The sequence below is a fragment of the Lutra lutra genome, chromosome 9 (genome assembly GCF_902655055.1).
Source record: "Lutra lutra chromosome 9, mLutLut1.2, whole genome shotgun sequence".
In the NCBI taxonomy this organism is placed as follows: Eukaryota; Metazoa; Chordata; class Mammalia; order Carnivora; family Mustelidae; genus Lutra; species Lutra lutra.
The window spans coordinates 18309974-18333428 of NC_062286.1; the positions used below are offsets into that span (position 1 = coordinate 18309974).

At 48.7% G+C, this 23455-nt stretch overlaps 1 protein-coding gene across 4 annotated transcripts in view; it reads left to right on the top strand.

The window, feature by feature from the left end:
* The window catches only part of KLHL29 (kelch like family member 29), a 302879-nt gene that overhangs the window by 64095 nt on the left and 215329 nt on the right, over positions 1-23455 (top strand). For 2 of the 4 annotated variants that reach the window (XM_047744565.1, XM_047744566.1), the window contains exon 2: positions 20688-20795. The exons of 1 other annotated variant lie outside the window; for it this stretch is intronic. The gene's annotated coding sequence lies outside the window, so the exon portion shown is untranslated. Of the gene's footprint in view, positions 1-20685; positions 20796-23455 lie in introns of those variants that run through there. One more of the 4 variants, XM_047744562.1, reaches the window with a different exon arrangement.

The window sequence follows — 23455 nt, forward strand, 5'->3', positions numbered from 1 at the left end:
TCTTGATGTCTTCTGTAACTTTGATACGCACCCCTTATAAACTCTGGAGTTCATTTTGGAAAAGACACAGGTGATACATGTTAAAGTAGTTATTTATTCCACTTTATTCCACTTACTTTTATAATCATATGAGAAAACTGAAGAGTGATTGATTTCATCTGCACCGTTGCTCGTGATTTGTAGAATGCTCTGCTCCGTTTCTCTGTGCATTTTGCTCTCCCTCTATTCCTGCGTTTCCCAGCAGTCTTCCCCTTGCCCACATCTCTTCTGCAATGAACGTTTTTTTAATTCCGCACAACCAGTATTTCCGGGTGCCCACTGCCCACCAGATGGCTTGCCGAGGGCCCGGTGTGGAAGGTGGATGAATGGCCAGTGCGCCCTACTCAGCACCTGGCACCGCAACCCCAGGACATTTAAGGATTTTACACTGAGTCTGACCATTGTAGAAATGGAAGGCAGAGGCACATTTATTTTTTCCTCGTGCCCACACCCTGTGTTCGATTGGTTTGGGGTCTCTGGAGACAAATTCACAGTGAATAAAAGAAGACCCCCCGGTGATGCCTCCAGGCCAGCCTCTTCCCTCTTCTCGGGTCAGGCTCCTTTTGGTAGCAGTTTTGTCTAATTTTCGTCTCTTAAATAATTGGTGGAAAAGTTTTGGTTTGCATGTGAAACCGGACCGTTGATAGAGAGTCTGTGGTCTCTTGTGACTGACTGACAACACTCTCTAGAAACATTAACGAGTAGGTTTTATAAATGCTGGGTGTTGTAGTTCAGAGTGACATTTTTGTCAACCTCAAGCTAGTTTAAGTTAAGCGTGTTTGTGGCTTTGCTTCGTATGGTTGGTGGTTGGTTTGTCTGCTATCGTCATCATTAATTTGTCTGGTTTTGGTGAGGTCTTTGTTAAAAAAAGATAAATAAGGGGAAATCCCATTAACAGGAGTTATTTTGGTTAAGAATTTTATTCACCTTTCTGCTCAAAAGTTTCTCTGAAGGCAGACCAGTGTGCCGTTCAGTGAAGTGTCAGCAGAAGTGGGAGGGGGTCCCACTTTCCTTAATTCTGCTAGAACAAGGTGACACAAACTGTTGGCCCATTTGTTGGCCACTGTTCTACACTGAATTGTGTACCCCCCAAAACGGCTCTGTTGAAGCCCTAACTTCCAGTACCTCAGAATGTGACAGACAGTATTTGGAGATAGACATTAAAGAAGTAATTGAGGTTAAGTGAGGTCATGTGGTGTCCTTACAAAAAGAGGACAAGGAGACCCACAGAGACCCACCAGGGTTGTGGACACATAAAGGAGAGGCTGTGTGAGGACACAGAGAGAAGGCAGCCATCTGCAAGCTAAGCCAGGAGGCCCCTAGAGAAACCAGAGCTGCCCACATGTTGATTTTGGACTTCCAGCCTCCAGAACTGTGAGAAAGTGAATTTCGGTTGTGTAAGCCCCCCAGTCTGTGGTATTTTGTTATGACAGCCCTAACAGACTCATACAGCCACCAAGCCTGTTTCAAAGGACTCCTTTTCAGAGCAAATTCCTGCATGATGGATGACAGGAACCAGCGTCCTCTTCATGTCTGTAAATGGAGAAAACCAAGGCAGAGAAGACTTTGAGCCCTGAGCCCTGGATGCAGTGGGCCAGTGGCAGGGGCAGGACTGAGAGGCGGCTGCCTCCACAGAACCCCCAGTGGGGTCCCTTTAGTGCCCGGGTGTTCATGGAGCCGTGCCAGGATCCCTGGAAGATGCAGGTGGAAGAGGATGTTCTAGAACATTTGGAGCAGTGCTTTGAGCTTTGCTTAGGAGTATTCGTTCTCTTTTCTGTGGATCTTAACAAAACATCTGAGAACTAAATGTGAGACTCTCTCTCTAGTAAAGCCACGTGATGCATGCGTCTAGCACCCATGAGCGAAGAGCCGGAAACATTCTCCCGCACCAACTCTGTGGGTTTCTGGCTATTTGAGCTTTGGTGTAAATGCTCACATTGCATTTTTTTGTTCCTGCCACATTTAACACTTTAGCCTGAATCCAGCTTTATTGCTGCTTGGGGAATTTGGTACAACTTATTTATGAGTATTAAAATTCTAGAGTCTTCTTCCATCAAAAAAAAAAAAAAAAAAGGAAAAAAAGGTGGCTACTTTTTGGCTTTGAGGTTTTACCAGGATGGCAGCTCCAGAAGATCCCTGCCAATCAGCCTATAGGCCTGGACTGTGGGTGCACCCAGGCTGGTTTGAAATGTGCTGACAGGGCCCTGCTGGGACGCCGCTGAGCGGAGGGAGGAGGGAGGCAGGGTCACTCTAGGTCAGGTGTGCCACAGAAGAAGCAGGCCCAGGCAAAAGGGAGCTGGGTGGCGGAGATCAGCTTCTCAGGTGTCAGAGGCAGTGCAGTTTGGAGCAGTTTTCCTTTCCTAGGTGTTTGCTGAGACCCTCCTGTGTGCATTACTCTGTGCCTTCCTGATCCAGGGGTTGGAGCTGGAAGGGGTGGTGATAGGCAAGGAAAACATAAAGCAGGCCCCGCTCTGAGATCGTGCAGGGTGTGGAGGCGGGGACTCTTGTGCAAACACCAGGGACCACTATAGGATGTGTGACCAGAGGCTGAACTCAAAATGGGCTCTGAATAAAGAATGGCCAGGCCTTTGGGGACCAGAGTGACTAAGTCCATCTTCTCCTGTGGGTAGTGGTAGCCTTGAGCTGCAGCGTTCTGGAGGTTTGGGCTAGGAAGAGACAGAGCCAGGAGTTCTCAGTTCTCTCTTTTGCTTCTGTGCTTTGGTTTTCTCTCTCTAGGGGTTTTGGTGTGGTTCTGGGCTTCTTCCCCACGCAGGGTCTCCACAGTGTCCCTGAGGTGGGAGTGTCTCTGGAATTCCCTCTTCTTCCTTTAGGGTTGTCATAGGATTGTGGCGGGGTCTGGCTGGTGTAGGATAGCCAATGAGGGTTTCTCAGGTTTGAAGCACTAAGAGCAAAGGCCCTGTAGTCAGATGATAAGTCCCCCTCCTTGCCTAGAGTGACCTGTTGACAGGGAATCCAAAGAAAATTTAAGAAATCCTGCTCCTAAAGAAGAGAATGAGAGGCCCCCTGGCTCCAACGCAGGTCTGCAGGTGGCCAGCATTGCCCTGGAGAGGGCTGATTTGAGACACTCACTCGGCAGACACCAAAGCATATATCAGAAGCTCATTTTTTCAGCTTGCCCGTTTACTCATTCATTTAACAAATTTGTATTGAATGTCTGCTTTCTGCTAGGTGCTGGTGTTCTGACTAGAACAGGGGCTGGCAGACGTTTTCTGTAGAGTAAATATTTTAGGCTTTGAGAGCCGTATTGTCTTTGTCGCAACTACCCAACTCTTGTAGGGTGAAAGCAACCATAAACAATACATAAATGCGCGGGTGTAGCTTTGTTCCAATAAAACTTTATTGACAGAAACAGGTAAGGGGCTGGATTTGGCCCAAAGACCATTGTTTGCCAACCCCTGGGCTAGAAACACAGAGGTAAACAAAAGTGGACAGAGTCTCTACTTATTGGAACTTAAACTCAGCTAAGAAGAAAGAAATTATTCATATAATCACAAACATAAGTTATGAACACTGGTGCTTGAAGGAAAGATACATTCTCATAGCTCCACAAACAGGGATGAGATATAGTCTCAGGTCTAGGGAGGCTTAATGCTTGATTTGGACTTTGAATCAGCATAACCAGATGAAGAGAGAGAGAAAACAGCACATAGAAAGGCCCTATGGCAGGAGTATGGAACATTCCAGAAACTTAAAGGCAGCTAGTGTGGTTGTATAGAGGAGAACAGAGGGGAGAGGTAAGATGAGGCAGTATCCAGTCCATGCACAGCCTTGGGACCATACTGGAGCTGCAGTCTATCTGATACTTAATGAAGAAGTCTTAAAGCAGGGGAGAAAAAGAATCATATTTGCATTTTGTGAAAAATCTTTCTGGCTGCAACATGAGAACAGATTAGAAAACAACAAGTGACTATTCAGGGAGACCAAGTAAAAGGCCTGTTGCAAGAGAGGAAAGTGGTAATGGAGGTAAAGAGAAGTAGATGGACCTAAAAAATCTTTCAGAAGGAGTGCTGAAAGGTAGTTAGGGAGGGAGAGAGCCTGCGGGATGGCTAGCTGTGGAGTCCGTACAATGAGATGGTTAGAGATGCTGTCTACTGAGATCTGTGGCGCTGGGGAAGTCTCTGGGTTTTTTTGTTGTGCTTGGTTTTGTATTTTGTTTTGGTCAGAGGAAGGAGTTGCCTTTGAAACATCAAATTAGAGATGTCAGGTAAGCAAAGGATATGTACAGATCTGGAGCCCAGAGGAAAGGTGGGGACTGCAAGTCATATGCTTTCGGGAGTCGTCAGCGTGAGAGGGTACCTGAAGCCTTGAGCAGGGCTTAGATTATCGGGGGGCGGGGGGAGAGAATCAAGTAAAAAGAAGGAAGCTTAGGAAAAATCTTCAAGGAACTCTGATACTTAATAGCCAGAGGGAGAGGGGAAAGGGGAAACTGCTGTGGCTCGGGAGCTAAGGGAGTGTTTCAAGCAAGGCTTCTCAGTTCAGCCTGTACGCACATCGTGGTGGAGCCGGCCACTGATACCCCATGGCCATCATGACCAGTCAGTACGTGTGCTGTGCTGGGGGGGTGCCCATGCCTCGGCAGTTACTAAATATCCAACTATCAGCCCTCCTCCCGACAGTGGTCATCAGGGTTGAAGGCTTTTGAGAGAGAAAATATGATGGAGAGTGGACACATTCTACCGGATTTAGCAACAGGGAGATGTGTTGGTGCCCTTAGCAAGAGAATTGGAGACAGAGCAATGGGCTCAGGAGGGAATGGCAGGTGAGGAAGCAGACAGAAAGCCCAGGAAACTCCTGCAGAAGTTTCTCTGGGATGCAGAGCAGCTGAATAGGACAGAGAGCGGGGAAACCGGGAGGCGATAGGGGCTTGACATTTTTCTTTAAGATATTGAAACAATGAGAGGTGCTTGTTTGTTCAATACTCATGCTGTGTGTTTAGTGGCTTATCAAACGCTGTCTTGTTCATTTATTCATTGTTTGATCCCACATGCCTATCTCATCCTGGGTGGGGGAGGGGGACAGTTATTTACCATGTTATGAGCATAAATTCATTTTATTTCCTTCTTTCTTTTTCATTGGGCATTTATTGAGCGCTTACTATTTGCCAACTATTGGACCAGGCCCCAGTGATACAGAAATGAGTAAGTTATAGCCTAGGGGTCCGAAGGGCTTATAGTCTAGTGCAGCAGTTATCAACCAGGGGTAACTCTGTCCCCTTTTCTACCTTGGGGATGGGAGGCCATGTCTGGAGTTATTCTTGTCACAACGTGGGGGTAAGGGAGAGAGGGATGCTACTGGCATCTAGTGGGTAGAGCCCAGGAATACTGCCAACCATCCTACATTGCACAGGACAGCTCCTTCCACAAAGAATTATCTGGTCCAAAATGTGAATAGAGTCCAAGGTGCCTCAGTAAATGCACACATGTGGTGACTGCTCCGAGGATGGGCGCTTAGGCACACACAGTGGAGCTGGCCAAGCAGAAGATGAGGGACAGACAGGACAGGTGGAGACAGCACCTGTGGAAAAGCATGAAGATGTTTCCAGGTCAGGGTGAAGGCGCTGTGGGCAATAAAGGCAGAAATCACTAGAATAGGGTCCTGGCCATAGAAACCGTGCCAAGTGTTTTGGATTTTAGCTATTCAGTGGGAGGCCACTGAAGGATTCCAAATGAGAGCAAACCAGATTTGTGTCTTAGGCAGATCATTCTGGTGGCAGACGAGATCAAACAAAAATCACGAACATTTACTATGTGTTAGGCACGTTTCTAAGTACTTTATTGAATGACCTCGTTTGCTCTCCCAACAGCCATATGGCAGAAGTGCTCTTGTTACCCCATTTTACAGCTGAGGAGACTGAGGCAGAGGAGTCATGAGGCTGGCTCGACATCATATGACTAGTACTTGGGGGAGCCAGGATTGACCGAGACTGGGCTCATAGACAAGCATGAGGTGTGGTTCTTCCCACCTCACCTTTAAATCTGGGCTCTGGAACCACACTTGAGCACCTGCAAGGTCTCAATTCATAATTCATATGTCTCAGAGCTTCCTGCAGCTTCTCTAGGAATCCCACGCCTGCAGCTCTGTGGAGTGTGGCCTTGACGTAGCCAGCTTAATCCTTCCTGATTATGAGTTCTCATGGAGCTGTTAATTTTTAGGCACTTTGTGGCTGAAATGCCCCATCGAAAGACAAACACTTGAGAGAAGCATGCTTCTGGGAACTGAGAATTGTTCTTTGCTGCCTGGGGTTTTCAGAGGACCCCAGGAACCTTTTGTAACTTCTCCATCAGGATACCACACCCCATCATCATAGGCACCCTTCCTCCTCCAGCTTTGCTGGGGGGAGAAGTGGGTCTGCGTGACTCATAAAATTTAATGTGGGTCTCAGCCCCAAGAGCTGCGTGGTGAGCCAGCGCAGATCAGGCTTGCTTACCTTCTAGTAACAGCAGCCCCTCCTCCCATCAGGATGGGAGGTCCAGGGGGCAACCCCTGCCCAGCACTGATAGGCATGAACAGTGGGAGCCTGAGGATTGCCAGTGCAAGGGATACTCCAGGCCCGAGGAGAGAAGAGATTTTGCCTCTCAGGAAATCCTTAAATGAAGATGTGCTGGATGTGCAGGATGACAGACAGCGGTAGGACCAGAAGACCACTCCTGCCCGGCTCCTTTCAGCAGATTCCTCCTGCTTGAAAAGAAGACCAGACATACACTTTCATATTTAGATAGGCTTTTCAACAAATGCGTCTTCATTTTTCTTAAGCAGTGGTAGTGTTCTGGCAGGCTTCGGAAATGCAAGCTGGTGTGTGATCCAGAGGGAAAAGCTCCTGAAGAGAAGGCAAGCAAGCTACCTACTAGAGGTCGTGGGCTGGAGCAACCCACTACAGGTAAATCTTGGAGGTTAGCCCCAGAGTACCCCCACTTGACAGATGAAGAGCTTTACGCCCAACCACTGCCACGTGGGGTATCCACGGGAGGAGCCATGTTCAGATTTTCTAGATTTTCTTGTATGTTTCACTCTTTCATTTAAGGATTCCTTGGTAGGATAGAGAGTTCTCTGGCTTCTGTTTTTGCGTCCGTACAATGAAGGAATTGTTGAACTGAAAATCATCTAGCGTCCCTGATGGCTTTGATTTGTAGATTAAATTAGGTCTTTGCCAGGACGGTGACCATCCTGCTTCAGTGCTAACGAAACTAACTTTCCACCCAAATACAAGCTATTCTCCACTTTTCCAAAAAAAAAAAAAAAAAAAAAAAAAAGTCTCTGAAAAAACTTTCTTAGGCAACCTGAATATATTAATTTTTTGGAATATAGATGTACACATCTAGAGTATGATACACAGATACAGAGTATAGTGTTGCAGTATAGATAACTTACCACTTACTTAAAATACACAATGAATTGCTTTAGCTACACATTTTTTAAATGACAAAATCTGTAACATACTAACTTCAAAATACGACTGATAGATTCCGCAAGTCATCATTTAAGTCTGTCTTGTGCAGTTTCAACTCCAGCGACTGTTCTGTTCCCAGTGTACTTTCTAGCACTAGAGCAGTTTTGTTTGTTAAGTAGGTTCCATGCCAACGCGGGGCTTGAACTCAGAACCCTGAGATCAAGAGTCACAAGTCTTACGAGACTGAGCCAGCCCCACTAGAGCAGTTTCTTTGGAGTCCTCTGACAGTTTTCCAGAGCTCCTGATTCTTGCTTGCGTCCCGGTTTTCAGGAGAAGCTACTTTTTGAATCTGGGGACTACGCCTTCCTTTACAATTTTGTCCCCAGCCACCAGTCCCAGATCCTATCAGTTGTGACATTGTGGCGTTGTTTCTGTTGGCCTCACAGGTGAATGTTCACCGTCTCTTGCAGCAATTGCACATTGTCGGGTGTCTTTCTGAAGTGACATTGCGGTCTTGTTTCCAACAACATCCAAAAGCTAAAATTGCGAAGTCATAATCCCAATAATAATTACGTATCTGTTTTTGCTAAATTAGGCGAAAGAGTGCACTGTGAGATGTCCTTTTCTTGATAAAGAACGTATCAATCAGCCTATTGGTTATATTGAATCTAAGGCAAGCCCCTTTTTCTGAGGGCTAATGGGAGGTGAAGGGAAAGAGGGTCATGTATTTGGGCATAAACAAACATTTTTTAATTTACCAAATTGTCCTTTAAAACCTATCAGCTTACTACCTCGTACATACAGGCATTCCTCAGGGGTGTTCAGCGGCCGATGTCTGCAAATGTAGGCAAAGGTCCCAGAAGGAGCCGGATCACAGACAATGATGCTGGGGCTCCCGGGCCCACCAAGAACCCTGGCCCCCATCTTTCCCCACTTCCCAAGTACCAGGAACTGCAACCCCCTTCCGGCCATCTTCCTGCCAACCCGCCGCTGGGCTTTTGTGTCTTTTAATGAGCATAGAGTCGTTTGGAAATATGCACTGTGCTCCACAAAAGGAAATAGTACTACAATCAAATAATTATATTCCAGCCCATCAGCACTCTTGCTACTATTAATGCCCATTATCACTGTATTACCTGAAATGTGTTTAACAGTTATAGCCACAAATCAAGGTGCCCGTCCTGGAAAATGTGGATTCTTTCCATCTGGATCACACTATGTATTGTGCTGTCATTGTTTTAAAATTTTTTTCAGGTAACTGGAACCTGCTACTTCATACTTCGAAAAGTAATGTGGCAGGTGAAGCCCTGAGAGGTAGAAAGCCCATGCTTCCATCGGGGAAATAATGCAATTTTCACGCAAAATGATTATAATATTATTCAGTGATTACACGGGAGGGGGGTAGTCTGTTTTTGTTAGACTTTTGAAAGTGGCAAATTGAATCCATCCAAGTAATCAGAGGTTATGATTTTCCAACCTAGTGTGTTTGCACATGCTGGAAATGTACTGTCCCAGGATCCTCCCCAATCCTGTGCCCCCAGAGCCTCTGCTGACCCCTTAGGGCAGACCTAAAAATGCCAGGAGGGTTCCCTCTCTGGCAGCAGCTCTAAGCCTAGGAGAAAGGGGAGTTGATGGGACATGCTCCAGCTGCCTCCCCCCCCAGGATGTAAGGAATGCCTCTGAGACATGGCCCTCTCTGTCCCCCAGAGGTCCCCAGTAAGATTGGCCTCAGTGCCCACAGCGGTGACCTGCTTCTTTAGGGCAATCTGTGTTGGCTTTCTTCACTTACCTGTTTGACTTCCTACTCCCTTAGCTTTCTGAAATCACTCCCCAAATAAACCAGTTGCCTTAAGTCCTTGTCTGGGTCCTACTGCAAAGGAAGAGGCACCTCTGGCCTCCCTACTTTCTTCTTCCCATTGTAAGGCCACCCTGGGGCTTCTCTGGATCCCTCTGTTCTAGAACACATTTTGTAGGGCAACACCCAGACGTCTCGGTGTGTTAAGGCATCCTCATCCTGAAAAGTGAAAACTCTTAATTTTTTTTTTTTTTTTTGTCAGGAAGGTGATGGTTATAACTGATTTCTCCCACCCCTTCTCTCGGTTATTATTCCTCCATTCAAAGGAGACAAGATGATTTCATCCAAGTTGTATTTAAAATGTCCGTAATCAAGGTCCTCATTCTGAACATGTGTCTGTGTGCTTTTAGATAATTTATGTATAATTTTCATAGATTTGTCAACAGCAGCCCTTCCTCATCCAAAAGGGCTGCTCTCAGATCACTTAATTTGCTCCTCAGTGTTATTTTTCATACATGGTTGCTGCACGGCCGACAGATAGCAGATGATCCCGCTACAAACACATTGGACATGGCATGTGCTGTGGGGATGAGCAAACTCAAGGTCTCCTACTGTGGCAAGCAGTGTGTATCTCCCTGTTATGCAGAAGGGGGGTTGTTCCCAGAGGCCAAGCAACAGAGAGGTGCTGAGGCTGCTGGCGCCGGCAATATTGAGGTGCAGAAAAGAGCCCCCCCCCCCCCCGCAGTACCAGAGGCTGTCCATGCCCTGCCCCTTCCCCAGCCTGGAGGTCACCTGCTGACACTTTCCATCTCCTGCCTCTCTCTCTCTGGGAGGGCGGGGTGGAGGGGGAGGGGCGTTGATATCCCCAAGGCACCCATCAACCTTCTGGTCTCCATGCTGACCCTGCAGGTTCTCTCATCCTCCAGGACCCAGAGTTCACCCTGATATAGAGCCATCCTGCAGCTGGGAGCCCTCCCTCCTCTGACTGCCTTCAGTCCCAGGAGTCTTGTTAACTTAGCCCTTAGCGTCTGCAGCCTTGTGACATCCTGTATTTACTCGTGTGGGTGTGTGATGGTTGGGTGCCAACTCTGCCAGCTTCTAGCTGACCTGAGCGTCTGTCTGAGAGGCAATGGTGCCCCAGCCACATGCTCACTTTGGCGTGAGGATCAGCTGGGTGGGGGATGGGGTCGCTAGCCGAGGCCAAGAGTGCACACTCGGTGGGTGGGGGAAGTACAGAAACCCTCCCTTCCAAAGACTAAGTGCGCGCTGTTGGATTATTTGCTCCATTTTTGTCTACTGGGGTAACGGCAAGCAAGTGCATTGTGTTCCAAAGGAAGAATGTTCTCTAGACGCGGTAATCTTCGCCATGCCAACTTGTGACAGAGCGAACCACATCAACTTCTAAATTTTCTCAATGGAGTGTGATGTGTGTAATGTGTAATAAAATATAAATAAGCCTTTAAGAAGCATCTATGTGTTTCTTTTTATCAACCTTTAGATGCGTTCAAGCCAACTACAATTTTATATGAATTCTAGATGATATGTAGTATTTTTATTTGCTACTTCATTGCTAAATGTTTCATATAAAACTGAAGAGGGGAAAAAATACACAGTCCCACATATAAAAGAAGAAGCAGATGGCTAAATGTGACCGTGGGAGAGAAGCAGTGAATGGAGTGCTCCGAATGGAGGCTCCCTGCTCTGGGGTGCAGCCCCGATACAGTGGAGGGAAGTTCATGTCTGTGGTTACCTGTGCTCCTGGCCATTTGCTCCCACTGTGTCTTAAATAGGCCATTAGTATGCAGAAGAATCTATAGGTATCTTTGTTATGGCTTTTTTTAAATCTTTTAAATGTACATATAAATGAGTATGTATTATTTATAGATGTCTTTGGATTTAGAAACATAGAGCTTGAAAAGTAATGCAGCAAGGACTATTTGATTTACTGCTAGCTGGAGAGGAGAGAGGAAAACAGGGACATTCCACAGGAAGGAAGACTGGGTTTGATAAGTTGTTTAACCTTTCTAGGGGACTTTCCTGGAATCTTCATGTCCAGTTCAACCGCAGAGAGACTAGGGGGAGAAAGAGGTCAGCGGGGAAGTTTGGAAACCAGCACCTCTGTCCTCCCTCTCCTGCTGATTAGCTGTGTGACCTTGAGCTTGTCACTCACCGGCGCCTGCCTTTGGTTTCTTGCCTGTACCTGGACATCCAGCCTTGCCAGGCCGCAGCTCAGAGACTCTGGGCACTTGTATCCACTGCTCTGGGCTCTGGCCTGGCTCCTCAGTCGCTGGTTTACATCGCAGCAGTTCGGCGATGCTGGTGAGCCATGCCTCCATGTTTATTATTATTATTATTATTATTATTATTATTAATTATTATTTTCGGATGGAACGTAAAGCCATGATACAATCAAGCCACTTGCCTATACACGTTGGTAGAGATCAGGAAAACAGAATTAGCTCCTAATTCTATTTTCAGTTCCTAGGCTGTTTCTATATTGGCCAAGAAAAGCAGAGAACTTAGAGAAATTCCTGGTAATGACTGCTTTCTGCCTGGGTACGGAGAAACATGCCTGTCTGTGGTTTATTTTTAAATGGATAACTCATCATATCTGGGTAAAAAGTACTGTAATCTCCAAAGGCTTTTCTTTCACAATTTTTTTTTTCTCTGAGAGTATAGAAACAGCCTCAAATCTCAACTCAAATAAAACAGCTTTTCACTGGGCAAGGAAGCGATGGTTTTCAGATGCTGGCCCTGTCGGCTTGGGTTCGGAACCCAGGTGGAGCGAGGGAACGGGAGCCTTAGTAGCGTCTTCTCTCAGGCCTGGAGTCTGGTATACCAGTTGCTGGGTGGAGGTGGGGGGAGAGGCTGAAGCTGCCCTCTCAGAGGACATTCAGGAGCATAGCTGGGGGCGTGCTGGGACAGGAGTGGCAGCCGACCAGTGTCAGCTGGACCCTGGTGTCCTGTACCCAGGGTCAGCCCACTGCTTCCACCACCTCCCAGGAAACGTGCATTTGTCCCCGTGTGCTTGCTTCTGTAGGGAGGAGCCGAGAAAGAAAGCACCACCTCGTGCGAGTCCCAGCCCTCCCTGTGGCACCATGTGGATCTTAGGAGCACCCCTTGTGAGCTTTAGTTAGCAGACATGGCTCTCTAACGGTTGTAGCCTCCCATCACCGGTGCCACGGGCTGTGCTGAGTGCCCTTCCTACACGCTCTCGACCACACACACAGGCAGGCCAGCCCCTGAACCTCTGCGACAAGGATGAGGATATAAATCCGAAAGGCGGCTCTGGCCGGGCCACGCAGGCCGTGGGGATTCCGAGTTGGGTGAAGGGCATGTCAGATCTCTCTGTGTCTCCCTGAGCAGGCCAGAAACACACTGAGTCTGAAAGCCCAACATGTTTTATGCTGTGGACTCACTTTTGCCCATCATTTCTCTCTAAAGTTGTGGGCAGGAGGTGTCCAGAGGACAGGATGCTGTGGGACCCCTGGGCACTAGCAGCCACCAGGTCCAGTGAACAGGTGTGGTGGCTGCATCTCCTGTCCCCACAAATGTCTCCTGCCCCCTGACGTGCACAGCTGTGGGCCATATAGAGGACTCAGGTGTTTTCTATTGTGGTTGGCTACTTGAGGTCTTAGGGTGCAGGTCAAAGTCTCTCCCTCACCTGAAGAACTAAAACCAACAGCCTTAGGGCCAGTCACCAGGAGCGAGACAGGCCTCCCAAGAACGGAGATCAGGGAAGGTGGAAAGAAAAGGGGAAGCTCCACTCTCTCGGGCTCTGCCTGTGGGGTCCAGACTTGAGGTGGGCTCTTGCCTGAGTGTGACTTGCTCTGTGATTGATGCTAACACGAGGGCCACCCCGCGGAACTGGAACAAACCTGCCCGGGGCCATAGACCATCCTGGAGACAGCTGGGAAGCCAACATATCTGGCCACGTCCAACTTCCTCTGTCCACAGCTGCCACCCACCAGTTGGACAACCGTTCTGTTTTACTCCAAGATTCTAGACAGGCCTTATTGAAATGGTACAGCCTCACAGGCATGTCAGGGAGAACCAAGGGAAGAGACCTCCTCACTTCTGAGTCAGAGTTTGAAGTGGGCAGCATCACTGAGGCCACCATGGAGCGGGTGAGCCTCTGTGGATGTCCCACCCCACACGGAGACCTGGGGGTTGCTGGAAAAGAGAGTACTTCTGACCTCGCAGCAGCAGGCAGGAGAGGGGAACCCATTCACACCGCAGTCCACTTGGAGGTATTGGCAGCTGGCCTCCCTTGTCAGTGAATTAGAGATGTCAGTGCCTGTCCTGCTTCTCCTGGGGTCCGCGTGGCGGTCTAATGAAGGGGAGAAGATGTGCGAGCACTCCAGAGAGCCCATGGCACCAGGCAAATGGGAGGCGTCATCATGAAAAGCTTCAATTTATGGGTCTGAAGGAGAAGCAACATCTGGGAAGGAATTATTGCAATTTAAAGGGAAGATGCAGGCCTGTTCATAAGAATGAAATCTGGAAGCAATGTCTGCTTTTTTTTTTTCCTAGCTGGTTTGTATTCCAGTCATGAAACCATGGTGTGAACTTCCAGATGTGTGAAGCAAAATTGTAGAAAATGAGTTGAGTCTGGTAGGCATTTTCCTTCCTTCAACAGAGCCTTACTGAGCATCTACTACGTGCCAGGTGCTACATACTCCACCGACATCTTAAATGCAGCAAGTCAGGCTTGGGGGGTGGGGAGGGTCCTCTGGCATTGCCACCTCCCTCCTCAGTTTGTGGTGTCCAGAAAATGAAAGGGTCATGCCGGCTCCGGTTCCAGTGATAAGCACATGTGTCCTAACTGGGGTGGAGGGGACTATGCAGGCTGGCGCTGAGTGGTGGGGCGAGTAAGACCAGTCCCATAATGCGGTTGCTGAGAGGTCTGCTGTGTAACAAGACAATGAGGGGTGGGTATGTGGGGGAGGGGGTTGATTCGAAAAAAAAATTTTTTTTTTCCTGAACTTTTTCAATCCTTGTGTCTGGCAGAGCCCTATCAAGACACAATTTGGGATCTAATAAGTCTGTGTGTGGACACCCCATTTTCCTTCTCTGCTCATTCTCCTTGCCCAGACCAGCCAAGAAGGACCTGAAGATGGGCCAGCAAGAAACGTCTTTGGGTGACATGCATGCACTTGATACTCTCCAGCAGTTTTCCTTCAGAGTGTCTATACTCTGAAGAGAAGTTTTCAGTAGGAGACAGAGTGAAGGCACGCGGGAGGAGATCCAGGGAGGAAGACAGGTGTGTGGTCATAGAAGGAGAGCTGGGGATGTCCGTGGGGCGGGTAGCCCTGGCGGGGGAGGCTGGACAGCGCCTGGGCTCCCCGGGGCTCCTGCCATGGAGGGATTTGGGGCAGAAATGCCGTGACTATTCTTAGGTTGAGCACAATCCCCGTGGTGACAGCAGGGCCACTCGGGGGCTGTTGCTGTGAGCCCATGAGAGGTGGGGAGGCCTGGGCCCGGCTGTAGGAGGGAGATGATAGAGAACAGGACGCCATTAAGGACAGTGCTGGGGACAGGGAGCAAGAGAGAGAAGGAGGAACTGGGTTTATAAAGGCTGAGGAAGTGTCAGTGCTGGGTCCTGAGGAAAGGGTCCAGAAGCAGCAGGTCTGGAAAAAGTCAGTGAATGCATGCCAGGGGCCAGGGTGAGGGGTGAGGGTTGTAAATCGAGTTCAGGAGTGAAGGGGGGAGGGAGGCACAAAAACTCGCAGATACTACAATGCCTTATGCCCTCCACATTTCCACCCTCCCCGACAAAATCTTACCCTTTCAGAGTTGAATGACACTTGTTAGAAAGAATTTAGATGGATTGAAAGGAATTTTTCTCTTGTTGGGGACAGTGAGAATAAAAAAAGTTGGAGAAACCCTGAGTTAATAGTAACGGAGAGCCTGGTGTGCCGCCTTAGTGTTGAGAGAGGTTTCGTGGTAGGCGTGGGGGCCAATCTGTGACTTCTTGGTTGTGGGAGGGGGCCACTTGGGAAGCTGACCACCGCAGGGGCTGCGGAGAAGAGGGCGAGGGGGTGGGGGGCAGCATCCATTCGGGTCGTAAGGTTGGTTTGGGCTCACCAAGACCAGACCGGGATGAGGATACCCTCAGACACCTATATTTTTATCCAGCCCGGGGGTGGGGAGTACAGAGTGAACACAGGACAGCTCCGATCTTACCATCCATCAGGGCCCTGGAGACAAGGCCGTGGATGAATTTGGAACAAAGCAAGGGATGGAAGTTGCAAACCTAGAGTTCCAATTCCATTTCCCTCCCTTCTGTATTTGCCGGGTAACTTTGCGCCATTCTTATTTTTCCATCTATAGAATAGGAATAATAACAGTGATCCACTCATAAATTTCTGAGCAAAATTAAATCAGGAAATGGGCATGAGCAAGGCTTTGTAAACTTCAAACATTATGAAAATTTCGTTATTCCATCTCAGTCAGGAGTCACGGCCTCTGCAGATCCTCTCTTTGAAGAACATAAGCCTGCACGAAGGCTGGCCAGCCAGTGCCTCCCTAGCTTTGGAAATAAGTAATGGATCTCATCAGTGGCCAGTCCTGGCTCCTTAATGGAAAGAAGAAACCTCCGCACTGTGTTGGGTGGGTTCTCGCAAAGCACTCCATCTCCGTGCGTCTGTTCTCTTCTTGAAGAGCGGGGCCTTCCGGACCCCTCAGCCCGTGAACTGTCGCCAACCTGATGGATAAACCTTTTGAGAGTGTTTATTTTGGGGTTGGCAGGATGCCTGCAGGCTTTGGTGAACCCCTGGTGGATGTTATTAATGGATGGGTTGTTTTTTCCCTCTTCTTAAGAGAATGTGAATGAGAGTTCACCCTTGCTGGATACAATCAGAGCAGGTCTGTGAGCCCCAGTGCCAGGGGAGCCACAGGGTCCTGAGCCTGGGCTGACGGGAAGGTGGGAGCTGGTTTTCTTCCACAGTTTGCAGCCTCTAGTGGCTTTGTTTTTTCCTTCCGAGGAAGAGAGAATCATTGCTTCCTGGTTGGCTGAGGGCTGGCGAGCTGCCTGGGCGTGGGGCAGTACTTGGGTAGTCTGGTCAAGACCTGGGCAGGGCTAGACTCTGATCCTGCATCAGATGGGAGACTCCCTAATTGGTTTATCCTCTCTTAAGGGCAGTTTCTCTCCAAAAATTGGTATCTTTTTTTTTTTAATTTTTTAAATTTATTTTCAGCATAACAGTATTCATTTTTTTTGTACCACACCCAGTGCTCCATGCAATCCGTGCCCTCTCCAATACCCACCACCTGGTTCCCCCAAACTCCCACCCCCCGCCCCTTCAAAACCCTCAGATTGTCTTTCAGAGTCCATAGTCTCTTATGGTTCACTTCCCCTTCCAATTTCCCTCAACTCCCTTCTCCTCTCTAACTCCCCTTGTCCTCCATGCTATTTGTTATGCTCCACAAATAAGTGGTATTTTTTATAGGAAAGTTAAAAAAAAAATTCCTGGGGCCCTTATTTGTAATTCTCGTGGCTATCAATTTGGTTCCTGGCAGGAGCCATCTTTATTTATAGACTTAGAGTGAGAATGGCCGCAAACATTTCTTTAGGTTTAATTTTTAAAGATCTCCCATCATTCGCAGTTATTTAACCCAAAGACCCCATTGGAGGGAATTTCATATTGGCCCTTTTTATGCCCTGCCAGACCCAATTAGCATCTCTTAAGTGCCTTGACAAGGTGGGTGGACGGTGTAAGACCCCTTTCACAGGCGTTGACTAACCACCCACGGTATTTTTTAAATGAAAGTAAAACATCCCTCATCCCTTGGCTTTTTGTTTATTTATTTTTAAAGATTTTATTTATTATTTGACAGAGAGAGAGAGAGAAAGATCACAAGCAGGCTGGCAGAGAGAGAGGGGAAAGCATGCTCCCTGCCTAGCAGAGAGCCTGATGTGGGGCTTGATCCCAGGACCCCGAGATCACAACCTGAGCTGAAGGCAGAGGCTTAACCCTCTGAGCCACCCAGGCACCCCATCCCTTGGCTTTTTAATTGCATTTTCCTTGGCCCTGGAAGCTGCCCTTTGATGATGAAGTGAGTGGAAGAGAAGGGGTCAGTTTGACCACAGATGTCAAAGTCAAGGCCTCCCCTGGAGATGGAAAACCATGCCTGTCTCCCTGTTGTTTCCTGGATTTGTTCTTTTGGGTTTTTTTTAAGATTTTATTTATTTATTTGAGAGAAAGACAGAGAGAATGAGCAAGTGAGAGAGAAAGAGAGAGAGAGAAAACACCAGCCAGGGGAGAGACAGAGAAGCAGACTCCCCACTGAGCAAGGAGCCCGATGCGGGACTCGATCCCAGGACCTGGGATCATGACCTGAGCCAAAGGCAGACACTTAACCAACTGAGCCACCCAGGCGTCCCTCCTGGGTCCATTCTTGATGGGCGCTGTGGTCAGAGATTCAAATATTAAGATAATGTCTGTTCTCCGGGTGCCCTGGGTTTGACTGCAAGGAGCAGATGTTGGGTAGATAGAAGTGCAAGAGGAGATAAGTGAAATCACCAGGACATCAACTAATGCCAGACAGGAGCTGAGAGCAGCTAGAAACCCCTTGAGGGAGCAGTTTCTGGTTGGGGGGGGGGGGGGGGGCGGGGCAAGGGACAAAGATGTCAGCCAGGAGGTGCTCCTTGCCCAGGGTAGTGCAGTCGGTGGTGGAAATGCTGGGACAGTGATCCCTCTGCCACTAATTTTGCATCTGTTTCTCTAGTTCCAAGAGTGAGAAGGAAGGTTCCTAGATATTAAATACCTTAGCCCATGTCACAAAACTAAGGGGCAGGTTGGGATTCCGCCAGATCCCTGATTCCACAGCCCTGCTCTCTGATGCCCCCGAGAACGTACCATCTGGGGTCTTAATAGGAAATTGGCACAATTGAAATGTGCAGTTGGAAGAGAATCAGACAGGGCTGCTCATAAGATGGGAGCTTGGGGTACAGAGACCACGTTATGGCCATCCCCAGTGCATGACAGGGTGGGGCAGTTTCCAGCTAGAAGCTAAGGCACAAAGAGGATGCTCTGTGGGGCCCACCGCACCCCAGCCTCACCCATGACCTTCAGTGGGGTCACGGCCAGCCTGTGAAGTCACTGCAAGGAGGGAGGCAAGTAGGGGAATAAAGACCCAACCCCACACCATTCCCCAGTCTCCTGGTGTCTATACCGCCTGCACCTAACCAGGAGTCTCCAGGGTCTCCGAGCTTCAGTGATGCCCTCCGTGCAGATCAGGGGACACACAGCATGGAAAACAGACCTGGGCAAGACATCCAGCACAAACTGTCATGTCTAACGTGTCAGCTCATGTCAGGATCTCTCCATAAGCACATTAGGGAAAAGTCCGAAAGAACTCAGCCTCATGTATAGTGTATTTTCGTTCAGGACTTTGGTTCAGTTACCTCCTCTAGAAGTGGCCTCTGGGGACCACAGAGGAGGAAAAACAAGGCCACTGTCATCAGAGCAAGCTGGGCAGCCCTGGTGGTTCATCTCCTTCCACTGCCCCTTCAAGCCCCAGCCTGGCCTTTGCCCTGTTCATCTCACACAGCCTGGAGTGCTGAGCAATCTGGGTGGAAGGGATGGCAAGCAGATTAAGCTGACAGACCTGGGAGGTCTGTCTCCAGAGAATGAGAGCTCCTTCTAGAGCTGGGTCGCCAGCATCTTGGGCTCTCAGTTAGCAGCCTTTACAGTGGCCTGCAAGGCCCTACATGATCTAGATATTCACCTCTCCAGCTGAATGTCCTTCTAGACTCTCCCTGTCCAGCCACAGTGGGCTCCTTGCTGGCCCAGGAACATGACAGTTATGCTCCCTCCACCCCCACCCTCCCAGGACATTTGCACTGGCTCTTCTCACTGCCAAATGCTCAACCCCAGATTCCCACATGGCCCAGTCCCTCATCCCCTTCACATGAGCTCAGTCCCCTGACATTCATCTTCTGCTCTGTCTTCTCTAATGCATACCACTGCCTACCTTTTAATATACTGTACAATTTGTACTTATTTCTCAAGCTTATTGTTTATTCTACGTTTCCCACCACTAGAAGATGAGCTCCGTTAGGGCAGGAATTTTTTTTTCTTTCTCTTTTGTTCACTTTTGTATCCGCAGTGCCTAGAACATTGCCTGACACACAGCAGACACTCAACAAATACTTATGGAATGAATGAATGAATAAAATTCTCAAGGATCTAAAAACCATCTGACTGCTGTCTCCCAGACCTCTCTCTTCACCAACACATATCTGCCAAGGATCTTTCCCAGAAATACATCGATCGTTTATTATCACCAGTACTGTCGATACTTTGTGGCCAAAGCGATCAATATATCTGCACGCTTCACATCGGCCTGGTCGAGGAAATGTACTCACAACTTTGGCTCTGTGTCAGAATTAAATGGTGACCTTGGCTTCCTTCGCTTCCCCACAGAGGTTATTTCTTAATCGTAAAGGGAACGCTCTCTCCTTGGAAAAAATAATATTTTTGCCACCTTCAGCTTGAAAATGGCTATTTGATATGGCTCGCGTGTGTCTCCGTCAGTGGCAGCTGGGAAAGCTCGGTGGAGAGAGGCTCTGAGAGAGACCCGTTGCGTTGTTGGAGAGAAGCTCATTGCAAGGTGGAATTAGTTTACAATAACTTATTTACCTGTCCAAATCCCTCATATCAAATTAAAGCTTTCCCCTGCTATCCAGGACTCTGGAGTGCTAAGAGGAAACAGGAAAATCAATTGATAATGATATATTCAGTTTAGAAAAATATATCGATTCCTGGGTAATGACAGCCGTGTTTTTGCAGTGGAGGTTGCCATTCCTTGTCGTGAAGACAGCTTTCACATATATTAGGTTTGAAAGAGGGAACTGGGAATAGCCTTGCCTCACCATAACAGATAGGCTCTTTCTACTAGGTATTAAATCTATATTTTTTTAAAAAAAACTTATTCTCTCCAGGGAACCCATCCTTTGCTTCCTCAAGGTCTTCTTGCCCATTATCTAAAAGAAGTAGTGATTTGCTTTTGTAATTCTAGAGTTTGTGTCCTCTTCTCTTTTCAGCATTAGATTAAAGGCCTAAATTTCGTGTTTCGCCCTGTCTTTGGAGTCTCTTGGCTTGAGTCAGATGTAAGGCAATGCCATTATTCTCCCTTACCCATGCTAGTGGCTGTGCTGTGGGAATTAGGGCTTTGTGTGTTTGGGGGATGGAGGAGGGACCTCTAGGGTCTGCCCCTTGGGGTACTCTGCTGCCCACTTGACCCTTCCCTTGCCTGGGAGTGCCTGTGGCATTGTTTGGACACACTCCATGTGAAAGGGTCCACACTCATAAATTCAACACAGGGACAAGCGCCTGCGTGGGTGGGGACTGTCTAAGATACTGGAATTCCAAAAAGATTTTTCTGCAGACGATGATACCTTTTCCCACCCCAGCCCCACCCTTTTCCTTCTCGTTCTAGACTGTCTGGCCTCCCGGTGATGCTCACACTGTGCTAAGTGTTGGTTGCCGTCAAGGTTTTTGCATCCTGGGGACGAATCCTGAGCTTGCCAGAGACGGACATCAAAAGGTAAGTCTATGCTCAGCTCGCCTGCACATAAGGAAGGCGTCTGACCTGGGCACTGACAACTATCTTCTCTAACACTGATTTTCCAGGGGCAGTGAGGAGGTAAACAGCGGGTCCTCTCTGCCTTCTGGTCATGGAGATTTTTATATAGGTGTGGGGTTAGAACCCAGCAAAGACAGTGGACCCCAACCCCCCTGGAATCAATCTAGGAGCATGTGGGGAGCTCTTCCCGCTCCCCAGGAGGGGGGATCTGATCCCCAGAAGGGGTGGCCAGGAGCTAGGTGACCTTTAAGCTCCTCAAAACTGTAATACTTCCTTGGCAATTTAACTTTTCTTGTTATTAAAGTAGTAGTATTCGATATCAGTAAAAGGCTATTTGTTCATTGTAAAAATACTTTAAAAATAGCACCTAAAATTACAGCAATTGCTTACAATCGTAATCCTGAGAAACAACTGTGTTGGTGTCCCTTTCCTGAATTTCTTTGTATGCACATATGTAAAGTGTACGTGCAGATGCGCAGACGTGAACACGTGCACACACTCACACATACGTGGGATCACGCTGTACGTATGGCTCAGTGACGCGTTCTTTTGGCTCTGTGTTATGTCATATGTACACTTCTTTTTTTTTTAATTTTATTTATTTATTCGACAGAGAGAGAGAGAGAGAGAGATCACAGTAGGCAGAGAGGCAGGCAGAGAGAGAGGAGGAAGCAGGCTCCCTGCTGAGCAGAGAGCCCGATGCGGGGCTCGATCCCAGGACCCTGAGATCATGACCCGAGCCGAAGGCAGCGGCTCAACCCACTGAGCCACCCAGGTGCCCCGTATGTACACTTCTTATGTCAGTAAACACAAATCTATAGCATTTTCGAACTCTGCATATCATCTGGATATAATAATCTCCACAATTTACTTTATCCAGTGCCCTAATGGTGGGCATTTAGCATATTTTTCAATTTCACTCCTACAAATAATAACACAACGAACATTTTTGCATATATATATCTTAGCATAGTGACTTGATTATTTCCTTGGATTAAATTTATAGAGGTCTGGCCTCAAAGTTTGATTGAGGATTTCCAAACCTGGATTATAAAGACCAGGTAGCCAGGAGAGTTGTGGGGAAGGTGGCCTCCTGTGCGGGCAGAAATCCGATGGAAAGATTCGGTGAGAATGCTTGAATACCCACCCAGCAGGCCAGGACTTTGCCCACAGAAGCAGGGAGGCCTGGAGAAGGATGCTCCGGGATTCTGCAGCTCTGGGAGTCCGAATTGCGGGTAGCCCTAATTGTCAGCAAGAAGAAGAGGAGCTCCAGGCTGGGCCTGGACCAGCTGCCAAAATAGGAGAAACGTCCACTGGGCACCTAGCCTGCTGCCAGCGAGCAGCCCAATGGGGACAGCCAGCGAGGGCAGTTGGGTTTCTGGCTTTGGGAGCTTTTGGGCTGTTGGCGAGCATCTAACGGCACCTCCGAGCAACTGAGCCGCCGTCCTGGTTAGTTGTCCCAGGGCCTAAGTCATTTGCTTTGCTTCTGTGACTGTCACGTGAGAGGAGGGGAGTTGGAAAGCCAGACAGATCTGGTGATAGTGGCGTCTTGGATCTGATGATGATGGCATTCCCAGCTCCTAGGGGGGCAGACCTAGAGAGGAGTGTCTGACACCAAGGCATGCTGTTCCCAAAAGTCAGCTTTCCAAGGAGAAGCCTTCAAGTCTTAGAAGCTGTGAGTGTGGCAGGGGTGAAGGGCATCTTGAGACCCAGGGGAAGGGGTGTGACAGCCTTTATCTTGGAATCTTCTGTTCCTTCCCACTGACGCAGGGTGGCACATGGCTCTTGTTTATCCCAGGCTTCAAGAAGCATGTATTACAGGATAGGGAGGGATGTGGATAGGATACGTCATGGATCCAGCCCTGGATTGGTGTCCCCACAGCGAACCCACGTCAGTCTTCCCTACCACCGGGCCAGTTCCTGGAGGATGGGAATCACATCTGATTCATTCCCAGTTCCCCCGCCATCACCCCCGCACAACACCTGCCAGGGCCCTCGGTAAACACATCCCCACACACACAGCCACAACGGTTCTTGGGAACACCGGAGCACGTGGCCTGCTGCCCGGTCATGCTTTTCCCTTTTCCCTCACATGCAGGACTTCACTGATTCCCAAGAAGATAGGAGTCTCCACAACCTGGTCTGTCCCCTGGTGACCAGTGGAAAGAACTATCACTTTCCTATGGAAACTGGGCCGCATCACCGGGCTGTGTGCACCCTGCTGCAAAGGGGGCCCCGCCCTGCTGCAAAGCTGGGAGGGCTGCGCTGTGCTTGTCAGGGGCCGAGTGCAGTGCCAGGACCGGCTAGTAGGAGTGAAACCCGATCCCTGCACTGCAGTGTGGGAGTGTGGCTGGGCAGGCGCTCAGGGGAGGTAGAGCTGAGGACCTGCTTTGTGCAAAACCCAAGGCTGAGCCAAGAATGATGTTAACAGACACCTAGACTTTGGAGGTGGTGAAGGGCAACCACCCCCATCAGTGCTGATGAGCGCCCCTCTGCGGCCTCCCCCACCTCCATCCCCGCCCCAGCACTGCCCACCCAGGCCCCTTACCTCCCTGCGCACCCTACATCCTGAGAGGACATTGCAGATGCCTCCAGAGCTGATGGGACTTGGAACCCTTCCA